The following is a 21,774-nucleotide window of genomic DNA, read 5'->3' on the forward strand; positions in this document are numbered from 1 at the left end:
CCGCTTTGTTTTTTGCTCAAGGTCTATGCAGGTAGCCAAACACTTTGCTCTCCTGGCAACCCAATTGCACCAAGAGCGTGACGTTGCCTTGGGCCAGCTGATACTAGCCTCTCTCTATGAGTCTCTGTCTGAGGTTGTCTGCCAGATTAGACTCTTCGACCCTGAGAACTCCAGGAAGAAGAATGTATTAGTTCATGGCCCTTTCTAATTTCTGCAATTGTGGCTCAATGCCACCTTCTCCAAAGATGTAGCCCCCTATGGGATGAGGAGGGTTGCGTGTCCCCCAGAGGAACGACATGTTGTCTGGAAACGGCTGATCCCCTTGACACCCATCGACAAGAACTTTCCAGACCTTCGAGTGTTCCGCCTCATCTTCGACATCATGTTGACTCGTGTCGATTTCCTACCCTCTATGGCCCCTTTTTACCGTCGAACTGAGGGTCCTGAGTGGCTTACCATACCTTTCCCTCTGGGTGACGGGGAACTAAGGGCTGAATCCTTCCTCATCTGGAGGCGGTTTTTGGTCCCTCGCTTCTTGTCTGCGGAGACTGCCAGCAGAAATCCTGGTCTAGTAGCTTACCAGCCTAGCCTTGTGGCCAGACAATTTGGTATTTGCCAATTCATCCCTGTAGCGGTGTATTCGTCGCTATATGATCTATCGATTAAATCATAAGCTAAGAGATACATGAAATTTCGAGTCGCCACCACACTTTTATTTATCCAAAGGACTGGCTAAAAAGCGAACAAAAGCCTAAGAAGTTTTACACGTAGAAAACTAATAAAAAGATCAGAGAGTCTGGGTAAGGGGTAAATTACGCAATGGGAAGGTGTTAGGCACCCACTACGTCCTAGGTACTCCTAGGGAGCCCTTTTCACACTTGTTATGCTAAATTGTTATTTGTTATGACAAAAATATTGTGCAAACATGATTGGGATGATGAGAAAAGAATATACATTTTTTATTGGGTTATTGGGTTCGAACGGATAAACCCGTTGCCTACGCACCTTCCATCAAAGGTAAGGATCAGAACGCCGTAGTTCGGCTAAAAGATTTCCAAAAGTTGGTGGATTCAGTTTTAAACACAAGCACTGAGGCTTTTCATTATCAATGGGAGAACACTCGACCAAAACAACATCCACCATGTGAGGATAGCTTCGACGCACTAGAGGGGTTAACCCTGTTTTCAGTACGGAAGTCTTACTGTCGACTCACTAAGGATAGGCAAGATTTACATCAACCACAATGATAATTGAAGCCTATGGCTAATGCATGAAAAGATTAATGGACAAAGCCAAAACAAGTGAATGAGTGAAGTTAATTGATTGTGATTATGAAAATGAGGTCAAAGTATGATTAGGATTGATTCAAAGAAGTATTATGAAAATGAAGTTTTGAAAAAAAGTCAAGGACTTGGGGTCCAGGTTTTTAGTTAGAAAAAAAATGAAGATGTTTGCACAACACTTATGTCAAGTTTAAAAGGTATAGTGTGAAAAGTCTAGGACATAATGAATGATGAATGGATGAGGATGGAATTGTAAAACTTCTTAGAAGGTTCACTTCTTGAGATCATATGGGAGATGATTCAAGTGTGTCCTTTGGAATGCAATGGATAATAGAAAACAGACAAGCAAGAAAGTGGATATCGGATGCCAATCACTGGGCTTATACCAATCTCCTAAAACAGAATGGGATATCAGATGCCACTCAATGGACTTACACTAATCTCCACAGAAGAAAACAAGAAATGGGATATGAAATGTGGAAGTCAACTGCCAATCTGTCTGGACTTAGGTTAACCCCACACATATGATCATAGGAATACCAATGCCTCATTGCAGGGACTTACAAGGATCCTCACATACAAGAACAATGCAACATGAGATGATGAGAAAGCAAAAGCCAACTTGCAGGGACTTACAATTGCAATTTCTCATACAATCAAACAAATCAACTTATGATCACAGGAAAACAGATGTCAACTTGCTGGGACTTATAGTTGTATCCTCCCATAGACAAACAAAAGCAAAACAAGGATGTAAGATGCCAATCTGTCTGGGCTTACTCTAACATACACAGTATGATCCTAGGATAACAAACGCCAACTTGCAGGGACTTACAGTTGTATCCTCACATACAAATCAAACAGATCAAATTATGATCATAGGAAAACAGATGCCAACTTACAGGGACTTATAACTGTGTCCTCACATACACACAAAGCAATGACAGGAGATAAGATGAGTGGCCAAGGTGATGGTCTTATACTCACTTCCATGTCATAGGAGCAATGGCCAAAAGAGATGGACTTACAATTGTCCTCAATGGGCAAACAACAATGATAGCATTACAAAAGCAAATGAGATGATCACGCACTAATGGCAATTGATGATAATGATAAATGCCTAACATACAGGCAAACAAGTGCACATGAAGCAATCAATCAATTAATGAATATCAGACAGCACACTCTATAGCCAAAACAATGGGGGCTCACACAAGAGGGTTTGACTTTGAAAGTCCACTGTAATAGGTAAAAGTCGCTCTTAACCTTGCCATTGAGAGGCTAAGGTGAAGCAGATGAAAAGGAGATGAGGGGTGTGCCTCATTGCTTCTATCCCTGATCAGGGAGAGCATAAAAGAAAGTGTGGGAGTTCAGAAAGTAGGAACTCTCTCCACATTATTGACTCGATTAGATCTTGAGTATTTATCTCAGTGCTTCAACCATGTAATGGGAGCAAAGAGAGGACACACTGAATAGTGGGGGATAGATTGCTTGTCCCTACCTTCCACCAATTGCCTCAAATGAGGACTTTTCCTGCTTAGGACAAATTTAAACAAACACAGGCATTGCCTCTTAAGGAGGACTTCAGACAGTTTGCCCGGTCAAATAACAGACCGGGTCTCCAGACTACATGAAGAAGAAAGGTTTATACCTCAAAGCAAATGCTAAATAGCAAAGCAAGCAAGTTCAAAGAACTTAAGCAACTAAAGTACCTGCAAAAGTCAGACCAATTAGTAAACAGCTCAACAGTCAAAATCAAAAGGAAATAACCCAATAGTCAACCACAGAGGGACCAATTGTGCAAGGCACAAAGACTCAAGCATATGAGTCACCTACAAAACAAAGGTTAGCACATTAAACAATCAAACTAAAACACATTTGAATGATTCTCAAGGCATTGGTGCTTAACCTGAAACAGATGAACTCAACATAAGCTTAGAAGACCACTAGGACTAGCCTAGGGTCAAAGATGAAAGAAAAAGTCAAGGCAGCAAGGAAAAGTCAACCCAAACCAAGTCTAAACATTCAAGAAGCATTCTCAATTGGATTCATAATTATATCATGCATCATTGTCATTTTGTAAACCAAAGAAGTCAAAATATGGCAAGAGGAAGCACAAATAGGTCAACAGCAAGACCTCTTTCAAACGTCAACTCAAACAATCTCAAAAATCATGAAATAAATCACACTCAATCCTAACATCTAGCATGGTAGACATGTAAAATTTCATGGCATTTGGATGAGAGGAAGGCAGTCAATGAAAATCATGAAGTCAAACCAAGTTCAAGCATGCACAATGAAAGTCAACAATCATGGGTCAACTTCAAAAAATCATATCAAATTGAAAACAGAAGAGAAATGAATGAGATTAACACCAATGCAAAGCTTGAGATGTCTAGTTATCACATATGAAATTTCATGGACATACAATAAGATGTGAGAATTTCACAAAAGATTTGGCAATGTATAGCACAAAAAGTCAACAAATGACTAAGCATGGAAGAAAATTCTCAATCAAATGGAAAACAGCAAGATTAATTCCAAGAAAATTCATACACAAGCTAGACATGTGATAGATGATTCATGCAAAATTTCAAGTGATTTGGAGGCCAGGAGACATGTGAACAAAAATCATACATTTGCATATCATTGGTGTGACACAACTTGTCACACCCTAGTTCAAAAAATCATAACTAGCAAACCACAAATGATAAATGCACAATCTCTATATGGAAACAAAGGTCAATGTGTCTAGTTTCACCACAAAAAAATTCAGGCTCATTGGATGCAACATGAGTATTTCACAAAAGGAATGGCACAATGTATCATTTATGCATACATGTTGGGAAAATAATTATCATTAAAAATCCAGCCAATGGAAAATTAATTAAAATGCACAATAAAAAACTAGACACATTTGTGATCATCATGCAAAAGATTTCATAATTTTTGGATGAAATGTGAAAGAGAAATTAATTTGTGAAGTTGGATGAAATTTGGATGCAATATGAACAAAATAGCATGAACTAGTGGTCAAACAAAGTCAACAGGATGGCATTTTGGTAAATCAGGGCATCACTTATTGGAACGATGCGTTTTGGCCATACGAAATGAAATGTTTTGATTGGCTCTCAGCCAATCAAACAGTAGCTTGGCCAATGGAATGAGCAGAATTCTGGGTTTAAGAAAAACCCTAGGGTTTATGCAGCAATGGTTTGAAATTTGGTTCATCAACATCATCATCAAATCGAAATTCCAACAACCTACAACTAACATGGCATTGGGAATATTCATACTGCAACCAAACAACAGCATACAACATGTTTCACATGGATTTTCTAGGCATGGTCATAAGGTTTCAAACAGCAGGGCATGTTCATTATCCAACTTCAAAACAATCATTCAAACACCAACAGACAAACAGCAAGGCATTCATGGTGATGTTCACACAGCAAACAGACAAACAGCATACAACAAAACAAGTATAACCATGGGAATTTCTGGACATGAGTGGTGTTTAACAGCAGCAGCAAAAACTCATCATCATGCATCTCGAAAATTTCAAGTGCCCAGAAAACACAATCAAACATGCTAACATCATCATTAAACCTCCAGCAACAAGAATATGGTGTGCATTTTCATTAAATCATCATGAACAACACAAATCGATAGAAAATGTATTTGCACACAAAAATGAAAATCAAGATTTCTTTGCCAAAACACAACCAAATTAAGCATGCTATAGTTTGTTAGAACCAGCTCAAAAAGATCTTTCATAAATACATCATGGCATGGCAAATGATTGAGGTCGAATTGCTTACTTGTTTTTGAAGACAATGTGAAACAGGGTTGTATTGGTTGATTCAAGCTCAAACAGTTGGCCTTTAAGCTCTGTAGTGATGGATGATGAAGCTTTTCTAGCTCAGCAAAGCATGAAGGTGTCCAAACCACAAGCTACCATTGTTGTATGCTTGAAGATGCAGAACAAAAGGGAAGGTTCCAGTTGATAAATGATGCTCAAAAACACTCCCAAATGATGTTTAGATGATGGAGGAAGCAAGGGTTTCTTGTGTGCTTTGAGGGTTTTTGGTAAAAATGTTGCTCGAGCCAAAATGCAGTTGAGAGAGAGGAGAGTGTTCTGGTTGGTGGCTGCAAAACTAGGGCTGCAATCAGCAGAGGCAGGGCTTTATATGACCTGTTTAGCATCACTTAATCAAATGGTAAGTTGGTTTTTGCTTAATGATGCCTTTTGCAAATTGCTAAGTGTGCACCAAATGAACATGGGGAGGTAAGGACTGCCACGAAAGTGGGCTTGCTACAGGCTGTACAGACTATGCAAAATGCTGTTTTGTGGTTGCTTATCAATTGCTGTACTTGAATTGGTTATGTGAAGCCAATTGCCAAAGTTTTGCTAATTACACATATGGAAATGGAAGGTGCATGGCTGTATGAACTGGGCCCTAAACAGGCTGTAAACAGACCTATACAAATGCTGTTTGTGGTCTGCTTGTAAAATGCTGTACTTGATTTGCTCTTTTCACACCATTTGCAAAAAATAACAACTTGTGCAACTTTGGTCAAAATGAGGTGTAATGGTGGTATGATGATGATTTAATGCTTTGAGCAAGTCACAAACATGATATGAAAGCAATCTCAATTGGCAAAATGATGAAAAAAGTCTTAATTCAAAAAGTCAAAGTTTGGTCAAACTTTGAATTTAAATGAAAAAGGTCCAAAAATGCCATTTTGATTGGTAAGGGTTTGATGGATGAAATTTATATTTTTGGAAAGAGGATGAAAAATGTGGTTTGTAGGAAAAAACCCCACCAAATTTGGCCTTATGGTTTGAGAGATATGGCTTGTTGAAGTTCAAAAATTGGTGAAAATGATTTGATCATATCTTGACAACCACACATGGAATTTGAGAGTTCTTGGACTTTTTGAAAATGGGAGAACAAGATCTTCAACTTTCATGTTGGGCAAAAATTCATTTGAAGCTTGTATCATGATGTAAGTTGAGGATCAAGAAGTTTCCATTTTTGGCAGTTGAAATTACAGGTCCACTTTCTATTTCTGGAAAATTTCTGATTGACTTGATTTTCTTCCATGATGAGGTTTGACATGATATATGAGGCTTATACAAGCATGAATGAGCTCCTTCAGATCAATTCTATCCATCAAATCTCTGATTAAATCCTCAGTTGACCAAGTTTGACTTTTCTAGGGTTTTGGGTGACTGGACCTCTTCTGATGAATTCCAAACCCTAATTTCTTGAGAACTTGATTTCAAATGATGTCCCAAGATGTATGAGCTCTTGATTAATGATCATGGTGTCCGAATTCTGCAAGAATGGCCACCATCCATTGCTTTGACTGACTGTTGACTGACTTTGACCTAATTGCTTCATCTGCAATCAACAAGGTTAGACTGACAATATTTTTGTACTTTTTTGGTTAATAAACATATGAAAAGCAAGAATATACAAATGCAAAGTATGCTTGGTGATCAAGAAACAAACCACAAGGCAATCTACCCACTAGGAGGGAAGCTAAGGCATGCAATGATCCTTGAGGCCATTGTATGAATGATATGGGCCATGAGGGATCTTAGGGCCCAAAATTGGGGTCTTACAATCCCCAAACCTCTATTTTCTTCTCAAGAGTTACTTGCCAAAATCCTTTGCGGCCAACCTTGGAGCGAAGTCCAAGAGGAACTCGAAAACATTTGGGAAAACCGACCGCGTCTTCCCTCTCTCCCTTTCCGACCAGCCCACTATTGTACCAAGGAATTCCATGATTGGTGGCAGTCCTATTTTACCCTTTATGTTGGAGATCCTGATGCAAAACTTTCTGAATTAACTGAGGCTTTTGTTTGTTTGCAGGCGAAGTCGACTAAATGTAAGGCTCTTCATGTCAAACAAATTCGCGCATTCCAGAATTATTTCCAAGTTGTGTATCGACAAGATAATTTTCGTGGGACCATCTGGGAAGCTGTGGTCGAACTAAAAGCGAAAGTAATCGACCAACTTTCGAAACTCAAAATCCCTGCTTACGTGAAAGACAAATATCTTTACGCCCTTCGCTCCAGAAAACTCAAATTTCCTCCTCTGCCATCTAGTCCACTGGCTTTGGCCTTTGGTCATTTGGTTCCAGTGTGGTTCTATTGTCCCATTTCGTACATACAAAACGCCTCTAAAAAGAGAAAAGCCGACAGAGTGGTCCCAACGAAGTATTATCTACCTGAGTACTCAGGACCGCTTTATATTGATCCTCAATATGTTAGCGTGTTTGAAACCAAGCAACTTGGTAACATTTCTCTGGAAATTTTAGCACTCCCGTTTAGTTGAATCTTGTCACTTACTTGCGCTTCCTTTATTTATTTGCAGCGCTCCCACTAAATCCTGCAGGTTCTGTATATGCTGACCAAATTGCTCCCTCGACACAGAAGACCCAGGTTCGACTCTGGCTGCCTCACTATCTCCTTTGACTTTTACTTTTATTCTTAGCCATCCTTTCCTTTCTTGCAGGTTGCTCCTGAGCAATCTTCTGACGATGATAGGCACCCCATATATAAAGTCTTAAAGAAACCCAACTCTTCTGTATGCTCCTCTCTGAAGCATCTTCGCTTTTGTTTTCTAAAGGGGAACATTATGTGGTTCCTAATGTTTCACTTATGTGCAGGGTCAACCACGTTCGACAGAACCTACTGTCTCTTCAGCCTCCAAAAAATCCAAAAAAACACAAACGCTCTGCTCCCACGGGCACTGAGGTATTTCTTGTCGGCTCGTCTGCTCTTTTGGATAGACTATTTGCTTATAACCTCTCTTCGTGTCTCCAGCACACTTCCCAACATAAATCCAAAAGCCATCATGGTCACAAAAGGAAGAAACATGACTCTCCTTCCAAGAGTGGCGACAATAAAAAGAAGAGGCATCATACAATGCCTCCTTCAGAGGTTTCTGTCGAAGATGTCGACACTCCTGCAGTCGATGCTTCCATCTCTGGTACGGTCCCTGCTCCAGCCGTGGGGGCTTCACTGTCGACTGGTCTCTCCCCTGCTGATGCCTTGGGGAACACAAATCAGGAGGCAGTCTGTCCTGCATCGACACAGGTATCTACCCATTTTTCTATTTATTTCTTTGGGGTTTTTTTGTTGTGCTTCTCTTACACATTTTTCTCTTTATGCAGGCTGATGCTTCTACTGAGCCGACTCAACCTGTCGCTGACTATACTCTTGCGTCACCGGTTTCTTCTCCCGCTCGCCCCTTTCAATCTGTCGACACCGCTGGTGAGTCCATTGATTTTCCTCTCCAGATTAGTGACAATGACTCTGACTCAGTCACTAGTCCTGCGACGCATCTAGACTCCAGTTCGACTAGTTCTGACTCGAGTCTCTCTTCAGCTTCCTTACAGGATCCACGGGAGCCAGCCGGTGTCGACACCAACAAACAACAATCCTTCCAGGCTACTCCTTTGTCGACTGCTTCCCCCCTCCTCAAACTACTCCGTCAGCGGTTTCTCTTTCGACCTTCCAGGGGCTGGCGATCAAACCTTCTACTTTGGAAGCAATTGCCAGGCTATGCAATCTGGTGAAATCGCATGATGTTTCTTCGGACTCTGAGCAACTCCATTATGGCAAAATGGGCCCTGAGGCGACGAAAACTAAGGCTCTTATGGACAAAATTCGCGTGCACGGTTTGAACTCTGACCTTCCCTTCGTGCTTATGCATGAACCTGCTGTCGGTCCAGAGATCTCGAGCGCACTTGCCTAGCTGAAGGATCTCCAACTCTCTGATTATGCCAGACATGCAATGGCGGCTCTAGAACAAATCTTGGTGCCTATGTTGCGCCATATTGACAGCGTTCGGGATACTGAGTGCCAAATTGCTGATACTGATGCCCCTGTGAAGGAGAAATGGGAATTGGTGATGCGTGCCGACGCGGAGGTTACCGGTATGTTGAGGGCTATGGAGGAGCGGCATAAGGAATTGACTTCCAAGCAAGCAAGGGCCACTGAGCTGCGTCAACAAATCGACGTCCTTCGGCGTCAAATTGCCACCTTGGATAATTAGTTGGACTCAACTGTTAAGGAGGAGTCTCGTTTTGTCGACGAAGTGCTACAACCTGCTCAGGCCAATATGGAACAGACTACCCGTGATGCCTTAGTGGTCGGTGAAGAACTTATGGCCGTCGAAGGGAAACTTGAGAAGCTTAAAGCCTATGCCGACACCCTGGAGCCTGCGTCTATGCACTACAATTTTGAACTCAAATCCTTCCAATCCAAGTTCGGCCAGATTTGGCCGATTTTATTGATTGTACCAAAAAATGTTTTGTAATGTTTAAACAACAGCTTCTTGCTATATTAATGTTATCTTTTCTTGCCTTTAGCATTGTCTACTTATTTTCCGTGCATTTGCAGCTGGTATCTAACATAAATATCTCCAACTTTATTTTTCGACATTTATTTTAGTCTGCCAAAATTTTGACCTCTTGAAGGAGGGGCCTGTATTTTTTCAAGTACTTTCCATTTACTCTTAAAATCCGCCTGTCTGGTGCCAACTCTTCGACCTCATAGGTGTTATTAGAAAAGGTTTGCAAAACCTTAAACGGTCCCTCCCAATTTGGTGACCACTTACCCAAAACTCTATCATTTATGTCCATAGGTAGGATTACCCTCCAAACCAGATTGCCGACAGCAAATACTTTCCCTTTTACCCTTTTATTGTAGGCTCGGGCGACTTTCTCTTTCTGTCTTTGTAGAGAGTCTAATGCTAGCATTCTTTCTTCATCCACGTCGACTAATTTGTCTGTCATCATACTCCAGTAATCTTCAGAAGGTATTTCATACTGCCTTTGGATTCTAACTGCCTGTACCTGAATTTCTACTGGCAGTACTGCGTCATGCCCATACACCAGTCAAAATGAGGTTGTTCCAGTTGCTTCTTTTGGTGACGTTCGACACGCCCCCAAAGCTTGGTCTAACGTCTTATGCCAATTCCTTGGCTTCTTCCCTATGTGTTTCTTTATTAGGTTGATGATCACCTTATTAGCCGCTTCGACTTGGCCATTCGCCTGTGCGTAATAGGGGGTAGATGTCAGTAACTTGATTCCCATTTCTTTTGCAAATTCTTGCACTTTTTAACCAGTGAAAACTGACCCCTGGTCGGTTGTGATAGTTTCTAGGATACCGAATCTGCAAATGATGTAACTCTGGACAAAGTCTATCACAGCTTCTTGGTCCACATTCGTTAATGCTACGACTTCGACCCATTTTATGAAATAGTCGATACCGACTAACACATACCATTGTTGTTTCGACGAGGCTGGCTTTATTTCTCCTATAACGTCCAAAGCCCATCCTCGAAATGGCCAAGGTTTCACAATTGTGTGTAGCTCACTTGCAGGCACATGCTGTATGCCCTCATGCAATTGGCATTCTTGACAACCTTTAGCAAATTCAATGCAATCTTTCAACATTGAAGGCCAATAGACTCCTGAACACATCAAGAGCCACTTCATCTTCAAACCTGCTTGATGTGCCCCACACGCCCCGCTGTGTGTGCTCGACACAGCCATGTACGCCTCACTTTCTTCCAGGCATTTTAATAACACTCCTTCGACTGTCTTTTTGAATAATTCATCATTTACCAGGACATAGCTAAGGGCCCTATATTTTATCTTTCGGTTTGACGACCCCACGGGATTACGTAAGTAATCGACTAGAGGTCTACGCCAAACACTCCCTCTTTCGTCGTCGACAATCAAAATTTCAAAATGATTTTTATCTACTCCCCCCAACTTCATGATCGCCAGATCTGACGGTGACAATACTGTCGCCCGTATTTTCTCTCTTACTTGGATCTCTTCGTCCTGGTCTTTCGACATTTTATACCCTAAGACCTCCCATGCCAAATCATTTGCTCTTTGGTTTTCTTTCTGTGGTATGTGTTGGAGATTGACTTGCTCAAACCTCTTGAGTAGTCTGATGGTAACCACGAAGTACATGATCAGATTTTCTTTAACACACCTATACTCTTTTGATACTTGTTTAATCACTAACTCCGAATCTCCCATAATTTCGACATTCCTTGCCCCCAATTCCAGCAGTAGTTCAAGTCCGGTGATCAATGACTCGTATTCAGCTTCATTATTGGTGCATATCCCTTCGATTTTGTATTTGAACTCTGCTGGAATTCCATTTGGAGAAATTATGATTCCTCCTATCCCAGCTCCATGCTTATGTCTTGATCTATCGAAGTATAGCCTCCATGGTACTAAATCTATGTAATTCTGCGCCATTTCGACCATTGAATGGTTGACTAGAAAGTCTGCCACTACCTGCCCTTTCATCGCTTTCAAGGGTACGTATGTCAGGGAGTATTTCGTTAACGCTAAAGCCCATTTCCCAATTCGACGATGCAAAATTGGTTTAGATAGCATATGTTTAATAATATCAAAATGAGAAGATACGTAAACATCAACGGGCTTGATATATTGCTTTAATTTCGTACAAGAGAAATACAGGCATAGACATAGTTTTTCTATATCAATGTACCTAGTTTCAGGATCATTAAGCATTCGACGAAGGTAATACACCGGTCTTTCGACACAATTTTTATCCTCTTGGACCAACATACTTCCTATAGTCGATTCTGAGGCTGCGATATACAATCTCATTGGCCTATTCCTAACATGAGGGGCCAATACTGGAGGCCTAGTTAAATACTCTTTGATTTTGTCAAAAGCCTCTTGGTGCGCATCCTGCCATTTGAACTCTTCGTTCTTCAGTCGAAGTAGTGGGGAAAACGCTTTTGTTTTGCCACTTAAATTTGATATGAATCTTCTAAGAAAAATTATTTTTCCCAAAAAGGATTGCAGCTCCTTTTTGGTCGACGGAGGCTTGACGTCCATACTGGCTTTTGTTTTGCTTTGGTTTACTTCAATGCCCTTTTTGTGAACCACAAAACCAAGGAAGTCACCTGCCTGCACACAAAAAGCGCATTTTAATGGATTCATTTTTAATCCACATTTCCTCATTCTCAGAAAGGCTTTTCGAAGATGGTCGACGTGAGTATGTTGTCCAATTTATTTTATCACGATGTCATCAATATAGACTTGCATGAAATCTTCAATGAAGTCATGGAACATTGAGTTCATTACCCTCTGGTATGTTGCTCCGGCATTTTTCAGGCCGAATGGCATGACCGCCCACTCATATGTCCCTAAGGCTCCTGGACATCGAAGCGCCGTCTTCGGCACGTCTTTTTCTGCAATGAAAATTTGGTTATATCCAGCATAACCATCCAACATGCTTAAATATTCAAAACCAGCGGCCGAATCGACCAGCATCTCAGCCACGGGCATGGCATATTCATCTTTTAGGGTGGCAGCATTTAGATCTCTAAAATCAATGCACACTCTTAAAGACCCATTTTTCTTTATGACTGGCACAATATTTGTCAACCATTCGACATACCTTGCAGTTTGGATAAACTTTCTTTTCAGGAGTCTTTCTACTTCCGTTTTTATCTTTGCCATGATCTTTGGAGCAAAATGCTTGGGCGTTTGTTTCACTGGCTTTCTTCCAGCTTTTATGGGCAGCTTTTACTCGACCAAGTCTCTACTTAAACCAGGCATTTCATTATAATCCCAAGCAAAACAATCTCTGAATTCTTTAAGTATGGATGTTACCTCAGATTTTAGTTTGTTGTCGACGTTGGCGCTTATATATGTTGGCCTTCTTTCGCCATTCTCGCCAAGGTCGACTTCTTCCAAGGGGTCTTTCGATCGTATTCTCTCTGGTGCCTTTGGGTCTTTTTCGAACCCTAAAGGTTCACTGTCGTAAATGCAATCCAGACGCTGCATGTCGAAGTCCCCTTTGGCCAAAGTTGGTTTGTCTGGGTTTTTTGGCCCAATAGCCATATGCCCTCCTTTATTCAACGCATAGGCCTCAACAACCATGTTATCTTCAGCCTCTATGGCCGACTTTATTTTGTTCTCGGCAACGTACACCGAAATCTTTCTTAGAGCTTCTAACTCAGACATCATCACTGACGTCCCTCCAGCATGTCGGTCGGATACCCGTGTATGGTGGATCATCTAGGCGTTCCACGTCCCAAATGAAGCCGTGAGTCTCATGTAGAGTTAGAGAGACGAAAGCTTCACTTAGATTCGCATATACATCCTCAGCTGGGAAGCAAGGAGAGATGTTGGCCAGCTTTCTTTCAAACTCCTTCTTGCCGACATTATTCACATCGGCCATAAAATATCCTTGGTCGACCTCGATATTTTCGGCCACCCCATCCTCTCTCCAAATCACCAGTCTTTGGTGGGTTGAAGATGGTACAACTCCAACACCGTGTAGCCATTCTCTGCCAAGTAGCAAGTTATAACTTGGCTTTGCGTCTATCACCATGAATAGCGTTGGCCTGGTCACTGAACCTACCATGACATTCACCATAATGACTCCCATGGTGCTTTTCGTCTTTCCTCCATAGTCCGACAAAACCACGTTATTAGACCTAATGTCGGTATCATACTTGCCAATCTTCCTCAGAATATGGTGTGGCATAATGTTGACCATGGCACCACAGTCGACCAAATGGTTTCAAATGGTTTTTCATGTTCATCGTTGGTCTTTCAAACACTACCTCTTGGCTTTCATCCGCACCATCGTTCAGCATAAAATAGCATCTTGGTTGGTGCAAAGCCATTTCTTCAGCATCAACATTGTCCACCGACCCGTCGACTTTAGTCACACACTTGTATTCTTGTGGTAGGATTGATACCACGTTGACCAGGATGTCGAGGCTTGCTTCATATTCTGAATTGAAGTCATCAGTCACTTCATCAGAACATTTTTCAGCTGGTCGACGGACGTACTTTCTTATCCGTTCTTTCGCCGCTGTGTCGACCTTCACAACAATTTTCTTCCCAGCTCGCCTCGCTGATCATGCCTCTTACAGCTTCTCTTTTCGCTTGTTTTCGTCTCTGAAAACGCCTCCATTGAGTCCTCGTCATGGGATTCTTTCCCAAATAGTTTTCAGAGATATGAGTCCTCTTTTCGGACTTAAATTCACACCTGTAGTTAACTGCTAGACCTCCTCTAGCATCAGCAGCAACCCCTTGTGGGGTGTCTTGTCTTCCTTGAGGTTTGATCCAAGTACCTCTAGGCGTACTAGCCGATGGTACGTAGCTTTTAGGCCTCGTTGGGTTATTTCCCACAACCCTTTTTAAGCCTCTATCATTTTGGTAACCCCTGGTTGGCACATTCCTTTTGCTCTTACCTAGCTGCAGCTTCTGGAAGTTCTCTGCTGCTATTTTGTCGGTGACATCACCACACCTTGGGCACAGGCACACCTGTGAACCCTTGTTTTTGCAGTGATATAGAAAATCCACCAAGTCTTCATCAGCCCTTGGGTAAACTTCAGCTATATCGACATTTAGGCTTTCCCCAATTTGTTCCAGCATGTTGGCCTCATCATATTCGCTGATCTCGACCATGTTGATCTCGACTAGCTCTACGAACAAGGCTTCCTCCTGGTGAAGAGGATCCGTGTCGATCTTCATCCTGCGGCCAGCAAATTTCCGCCTGATCGCTTTTTGAACCAAATCCCTGAAAAGGTAACAATTAGAGGTGTTATGACCAAGATAGTTGTGATATTTACAAAACCCTCTTTTCTGTCTTTGTTCCAACGGTGGTATTTTAGTACCAGGCGGCACCACCATCTTCCCATCTTTGACCAATAAGTCAAAAAATTCCTCACACTTCGACACGTCGAAAGTATAAGTTTTCGAAGGGAATTTTGGGTTGTTTTTGACAGGATTCTTTCCTTGCACAGGTAGCAACGAGCGACACTCATAGGCGGACCCTGGCTTTAGTATAACCATGTCGATTTCTACTTCGGTCGATGAAGCATAATCGGCCTCACGTATTAGGCCCGTCGCGTCGTATTCGACAAACGCTACCTTTTATTTCTTAGACTTGTTGTGCCTAACTTTTTCTAGCCTCAATCGTTCTAGATGTCGGACTCTATCAGCCAGTTGTGACATACTTTTCACAAAAGTTGGATCTATCTTCTTCCTAATGGAATAATCTAATCCTCCTGCGGCCATTTGAACTAGTTCATGCTCTGGCACTTGTGTGAAGCACCTATCTTTTAAAGACCTAAAACGATTCAGATAATCATCTATACTTTCAGCGAACCTTCTCTTAATACTAGACAATTCTGCGAAACTAATTTTGGAGTGTCCTTCATAAAACTGTTCATGGAACTTCTTTTCTAATTTGGCCCATGAGTCGATGGAACTTGGGGCCAACGAAGTAAACCATGTGAAGGCAGCTTTGGTCAGAGAGGAAGGGAAGTTTTTTACTCTTAAACATTCATTATGAGCTAGATCCCCTGACTCTGTTAAGTATCTGGCGACGTGCTCTATTGTCGATTCACCAGACTCTCCCCCAAATTTAGTGTACTTAGGCACTTTCATCCCCCTGGGCGCCTCGGCTTGGAGAATAAATTCAGCTAACGGGGAAATGTATAATGGCCTTTGTAATGTAGCACCCATGCCATTTCTAGCCATAATCCTTTCGAAAATAGTTGTCAAATTATTTTCCACCGCCAAGTCTTCTTGTCGGTGTTGGTCGATGATTTGATCAGCATCCTGCTGTCGGTTGACCATTACCATCTGGTTACGTCCTACAACTCTTGATTCGACGCCTTGATGGTGTAGGGGTCTAATGATTTTTCCTTCGGGGACTGTCTCCTCCTCCGCTGCCCCTATCTCTATCTGCACATGAACAGTCGGTCTAATCATTGGCGTTATGTGTCGGGTCGGTGCCCCTAGAAAATTGCATAAACATGTTAATTGGTTCGCCACCTGTCTGTTCGTTTCAGCAGATTCTTATATTAGTGGATTGAAGACTGTGCCCATCTGGTTGGTCAACATGTTAACAAATTCATGGTTACTATCGTCCATTTGCTGTCTCAACACCTCTACCGAGGTGTTCGACAGCGGCATGGTTCTGTTCTGAGTAGTGTTCCTTATGTTGCCCCCTTGTGCTGATCCTTGCAAGGGAGGGTTTGTTTCTGAAAACAGTGTTACACTGGATGTCGACTGATATCCGGGCATTAAGGAATTCGACATTCCATAAAGCGAATTTGTGGTGCCAAAGCGAGGCACATAAGGTCTGAACGTCGTTATCGTTGATCCTGAACCCCCCGGTGGAGGCTGAGGAATTGATGTTCCAACCGCACCCGTAGTCGACATGGTTAGGGCTGCATTTGTCATCGGCGGCAAAGTGACAACCTGTGAAACTACTGTTTCCGTATTGGATAAAGTCCCTCGTGGAACTTCATCAGTGTTAGTTTCTGACATCTTCACACTACTTTGTGGCTTATTATATAACTTGCCGCTTCTAAGTATCATGCAATTTTGTAACTGCTCTAGCACCGTCCCACTGGGCGTGCCATTTGTTTACTGTGGAAATTAGTAAACAACCATTGGTCATCCCTAGGCTTAAAACGAAGGGTTACTTGCAGGATCAACCAGTTGATCCTAGGACATGTGCTAGTGCAAGTGAAGCTTGTCCAAACTTCGACGAAATGACTTTGTAAGGAACTACTCCCAACAAAGTGTCGAACAAGCGTAGGGTTTTCCACACGAACGATTTTAGCCAATGTTATCGCCTATAGGTGACTCGTGACCGACAGCGCTATAACATTCAAAAGATGTATACTACACACACGCTTTTGGTGAACTCTATGATCGTGATAGAGTCAGTGTCGACAGCGTAAACGAAAACGTAAAATGATAACTCAAAAGCAAAAGAAATTAAGATAAAATGTTCAACAGGAACAATTGAAAAATAGGGAAGTTGCATTGAGATAAATGTGGTGATTCACGTACATAGCACTCTCAGAAAAACTCTTGCTTCCTCGCGCTGGGAATGGGAAGTTTTCTTACAAGTGATTTCGTAGTACAAAGTGAACACCGCCAGCCCCTTGTGGGATACTCCTATTTATACTAAACTATAGAAAACTACTCCTAAGCTAACTTCCTAGAAACTAGCAGATGTGATGACACACGATCTGCATAACCGCCGCACCCATGTCTGGCTAACCGCTCCACGTTGTGACGCTTTTATATCTTTTGGAACTGCTATTTTGTTTTACATTTCAAATTTCTCCCGCCCATACATTAGGGCGAAGCTGTCTTCTGCACATTTGATTAGAATTCTTTAAGTCCCAAACCTCGCGTTGGTCGACATAATGGCTGTCGACGGAGCCAGCTTTCCCTGTCAGCCTCGTCCTTTGGTTTGTTTTTCTTTCTTGCTTGCTTTCAACATCTTTTTACCTTTTGGTAGGGTATGATCCTCTTATTCACAAGACTTTTTCATTACTTGTGCTTTCAGCCTACCTTAGGAATATTTCGTGGTAACAATTACCTCTACAACTTCATCGTCCTTCATTTTGAAGGCTTCAAATTTCTGGATTAGAGCCAGAGCCTTTGTCTCTTTGACCAGAGAATTTCCTTCGTGAGTCATCCTTAAGAAGTCAAGTATTTCTTTAGCTGTTTCCCTGTTGGTGATCTTTTCATATTCATTATAGGAAATGGCATTGAGTAGTATCGTTCTGGCTTTGTGATGGTTTTTGAATTCACGCTTCTGATCATCTGACATTCTGCTTCTGGGAATAGCAACGCCAGCATCTGTCACAGGTGGTGTGTAGCCAATAGTGACAATATCCCATAGATCAGCGTCGTAGCCCAGAAAGAAACTTTCAATTCTGTCTTTCCAGTAATCAAATTTTTCTCCATCAAAGATTGGAGGTTTAGCATTGTAACTATCTCTTTCATTGGTGTTGGCCATAGTTTTTCTCACGCTGGATCTCTCTACACTATTAAGTCTTTGATTAGAAAATCAATAACATAGCCAGAGCTCTGATACCAATTGAAGGTTGAGAAAAACAAGAAAGGGGGTTCGAATTGTTTTTGGAAATAAAAACTTTTCAGAAATCAGACACACACAAAATAACAAAGGAAATGACACAGCATTTTATACTAGTTCGCTTGAAATTCAAAGCTACTCCAGTCCACCTGACCAAGGTGATTTCGCCTTCAAAAAGGACTTAATCCACTAATCTTGAAAGATTACACAACCAATCGTCTAAGAGAATAATCTCTCAGCCCTCTCAAGTATTCAGACTACGCAGAGTCACTTGAGGAAGTAGTTTAAGCAAGAGTATAAATTGTAATGTAAAGTGCTTATAACAAATAAGCAAGAATTACAGAGTTATAAGAACAATAGCTTTCCACGGAAGAGCGGCAGCTCGTGAAAGATGAGAGAGAATGAATGAAATTTCTTGTGTGTCTCAGGTGTATTCTCTTGTGAAGTATTTCGTCCTTTATATAGTCATTGTGAAGGACCGTTGGAGTGATGACAAAATCTTGGTCATTGAAGAATGTTTAATGTCATTACTCTCCTTGTTTCTTTCTAAAACAGTTTCGAGAGCCTCATTATTTCCTTCTTGAAATAGTTTCTTTCCAAATACAAATTTCTTTTCGATTACACATTCTGAGCTAGTGAGTCTACGTCAGAGTCTTGATAGATCAGAGTTTGCCTTCAGAGGATAAATATGTATAACTGTATCAGAGGATAATTGCTTTTCCTCAAGTGATGTATTGAGTCCAAACAAAGGTCACCCACGAATTCATTTTCCAAAATGCAACCTTGTCCTTCACAACTTGTGTTCTTCCTTTCCAATCAAGTTTCTGGTTTTCCCGACTCAAACTGTTCACCGCATTTCCACATCAGAAGCCTCGTTACCTGCAAGCTTTTTCACATACTCACAACATCTCTCATGGTTAGGGTGTTTACACTCACAACACATCATGCAATACCAAACTCTTAAATTTGAATACATTCTGATTTCACTACAACAACAGATTCCACACACTTTATGAGGTCTTTTCAGTTATAACGGGGCTTGGGTACGGTAGGATAGACACAGAAATGGATAACAAATGGTTTTGAACTCGGCATTCATGTTGTTTGATTTTCTCTTTTTTTTCGTGCTTAACTCATAACTCTGGGGGTTTATTACGAACAAAATGGCTAAGGCTCAACGGGGTTCACGAAGGGTAAACACACAAAAAGGGTTGGCTAGAAAGGCTCTGGCTAAACAAACAACTTGCCTCAGTGTGTGTTGTCATGCTGTGAAGTGTCAAAAGAACATACGCAAAATCAGAGTGATAGAGTCGTACCTGGCTGAACTCTCTCATGATATTTAGTGTTTGGTCTTGGTATTCTCACCATGTTGGTTAAACTTACAAGCTCTGAAGCCTCCTTGTGTCATGTGGTTTCTTTTCCGATTCGGTTCTACCATACCGCTCTCTTGGTCTAGTGTCACCAAATTGTGTCCGACTTTTACTTTCTCATGGTTGCATCAACTTCCGGGGTACCTTAACAGAACAAGTATGGGGAGTGTCTTTCATCCACTACAATCGATCCCGGATTCGTCCACAATTTCTCATCACTCTGTACACACAGGTAAACAATAAAAACAAAATACTACGACAACAGAAGCAAAAACGATGAAGGAAAACATGAACAAAATGAAAACGAAATAAAACATGAAAGGAAAAACCCCCCCACACATGAACTAAACATTGACCTCAATGTTTAAATCCAGATACACAGGGGACTCACAGCGACTACTGTTGTTTTACTGCACTTTTATGGTTTCCTTCCATTTTGAGGTGTTTGTGACTTTGCCCTTCTAATTCCCCTCCTCCCCTACAACAAAATTTTAGCACACACAAAGAAAAAGAAAAACGAAATAAATTAGAAATTAAACGCGTGGGTTTCCTCCCACGAAGCGATTCGTTTAACGTCGCATGGCTCGACGGTTCATTTCCCTTATCATGGGGGGTATTTCAGGTCAAAACCTTGTTGCACCTCTTGTCTATAACTCGGACATTGTCTCTTTTATCAGTGTGGACTCCTTTGTGCCACGATTCCTTTTTAACCTTCTTTTCGGTGTTAGGAATCTTTCTGTTTAGGGTGGCTACTGGCAGTGGTGAGACTTTGATAGTATTCAATATCCTGATTAAGCCTACTTAATACTGAGATTCTGTATCTTCCTCCATCTCCTGGTCTTCAATAACATTCAATGTTATTTCCTTGTTGTGAACTTTCAAGGTTAACGTGCATTCATCCATGTCGAGCTTGCATCAACTCGTCTTCATGAAAGGTCGACCCAGAATGATGGGTGCCTCATTGTCTTCAGGTATATCTAGGATTACAAAATCGACTGGGAAATTCAAGTCCACTATTGTTACCAGCACATCTTCAGCCATACCATAAGCATCTTTTCTTGAGTGATCCGCAAACTTCAGATTGGTCTTTATATCACTGATATTTTTAATACCCAGCCTATGATAGATCGATAATGGCATCAAATTCACACTAGCTCCATAATCTATTAGTACCTTTTTGAAGGTTCTTTCTTTGATTGTGCATGGTACTGTGACGGTTCCTGGATCCTTTTGTTTGTTAGGAATGTTCTGCTCCAGGGAGTTTGCATTATATTGTTCCTTACCGGATACCTGTTCTTCAGTGGTTAGTTTCTTTTCAGCCATTACCTCTTCCACGAATTTCTTGTACATGGGCATCCTTTCAAGTGCTTCAAACAAGGACATGTGACCCTCAAAAATTTTAAACATTGTCATGAATTTCTCCATGTCTGACTCACTAGGTTCCTTCTTTGTCATTCTCTGAGGGTAGGGCAACTTAATCACCGGTTTAGTTCCTTTTGTAGTTTCTTCTTTAGTCGGCTCGCTCGGTGATATAATTTTTTTCTTTTTAGCAACCTTTTTCTCTGTCGTCGTGACAGTATTAACATTTTCCTGACCTCTCGGATTTTGAACTGTTTCACTTGGTAGGGAACCTGGTGTTCGAGAACTTGCCATTTGCTGTGCTATCTGCCCCAGCTGAACTTCGAGATTCTTTAGGGAGGCGGTGGTGTTTTTCTGATTGTTTCTAGTCTCTTCTTAAAATTGCATATTTTGAGTTGCCATCTTCTCAATTGCAATCTCTCAATCTGCCTTCTTTGGGACTTGTTGTTGTTGTTGATATTGGTTTTGATATTGGCCTTGTACTTGTTGTTGCACATTCCCCTTCTGATCTTTCCATGCAAAGTTGGGATGATTCTTCCACCCCGGATTGTATGTGTTGGAGTAGGGATTGTTTTGCTTTAAAAACTTGATATCTTCTATCTGATGTGGTGTTGCAAAGCAATGAACAATATTGTATGGTCCATTATAAATGCCACATACATCGTTTGGTGCCTGTTGTACTTGAGCCACTTTCTGAGCACCTATGTTTAGTGCCTTAAACCTTTTCTCCACCTCGGCAGCAACTGCTTCTTCAATTTTTACCTGTTTGTTTGTTTCAAGCTTCAAATCAATTACTGCAGATTTGCTTGACACCCTA

This window comes from Lathyrus oleraceus, chromosome 7 (assembly GCF_024323335.1).
Source record: "Lathyrus oleraceus cultivar Zhongwan6 chromosome 7, CAAS_Psat_ZW6_1.0, whole genome shotgun sequence".
NCBI lineage: Eukaryota > Viridiplantae > Streptophyta > Magnoliopsida > Fabales > Fabaceae > Lathyrus > Lathyrus oleraceus.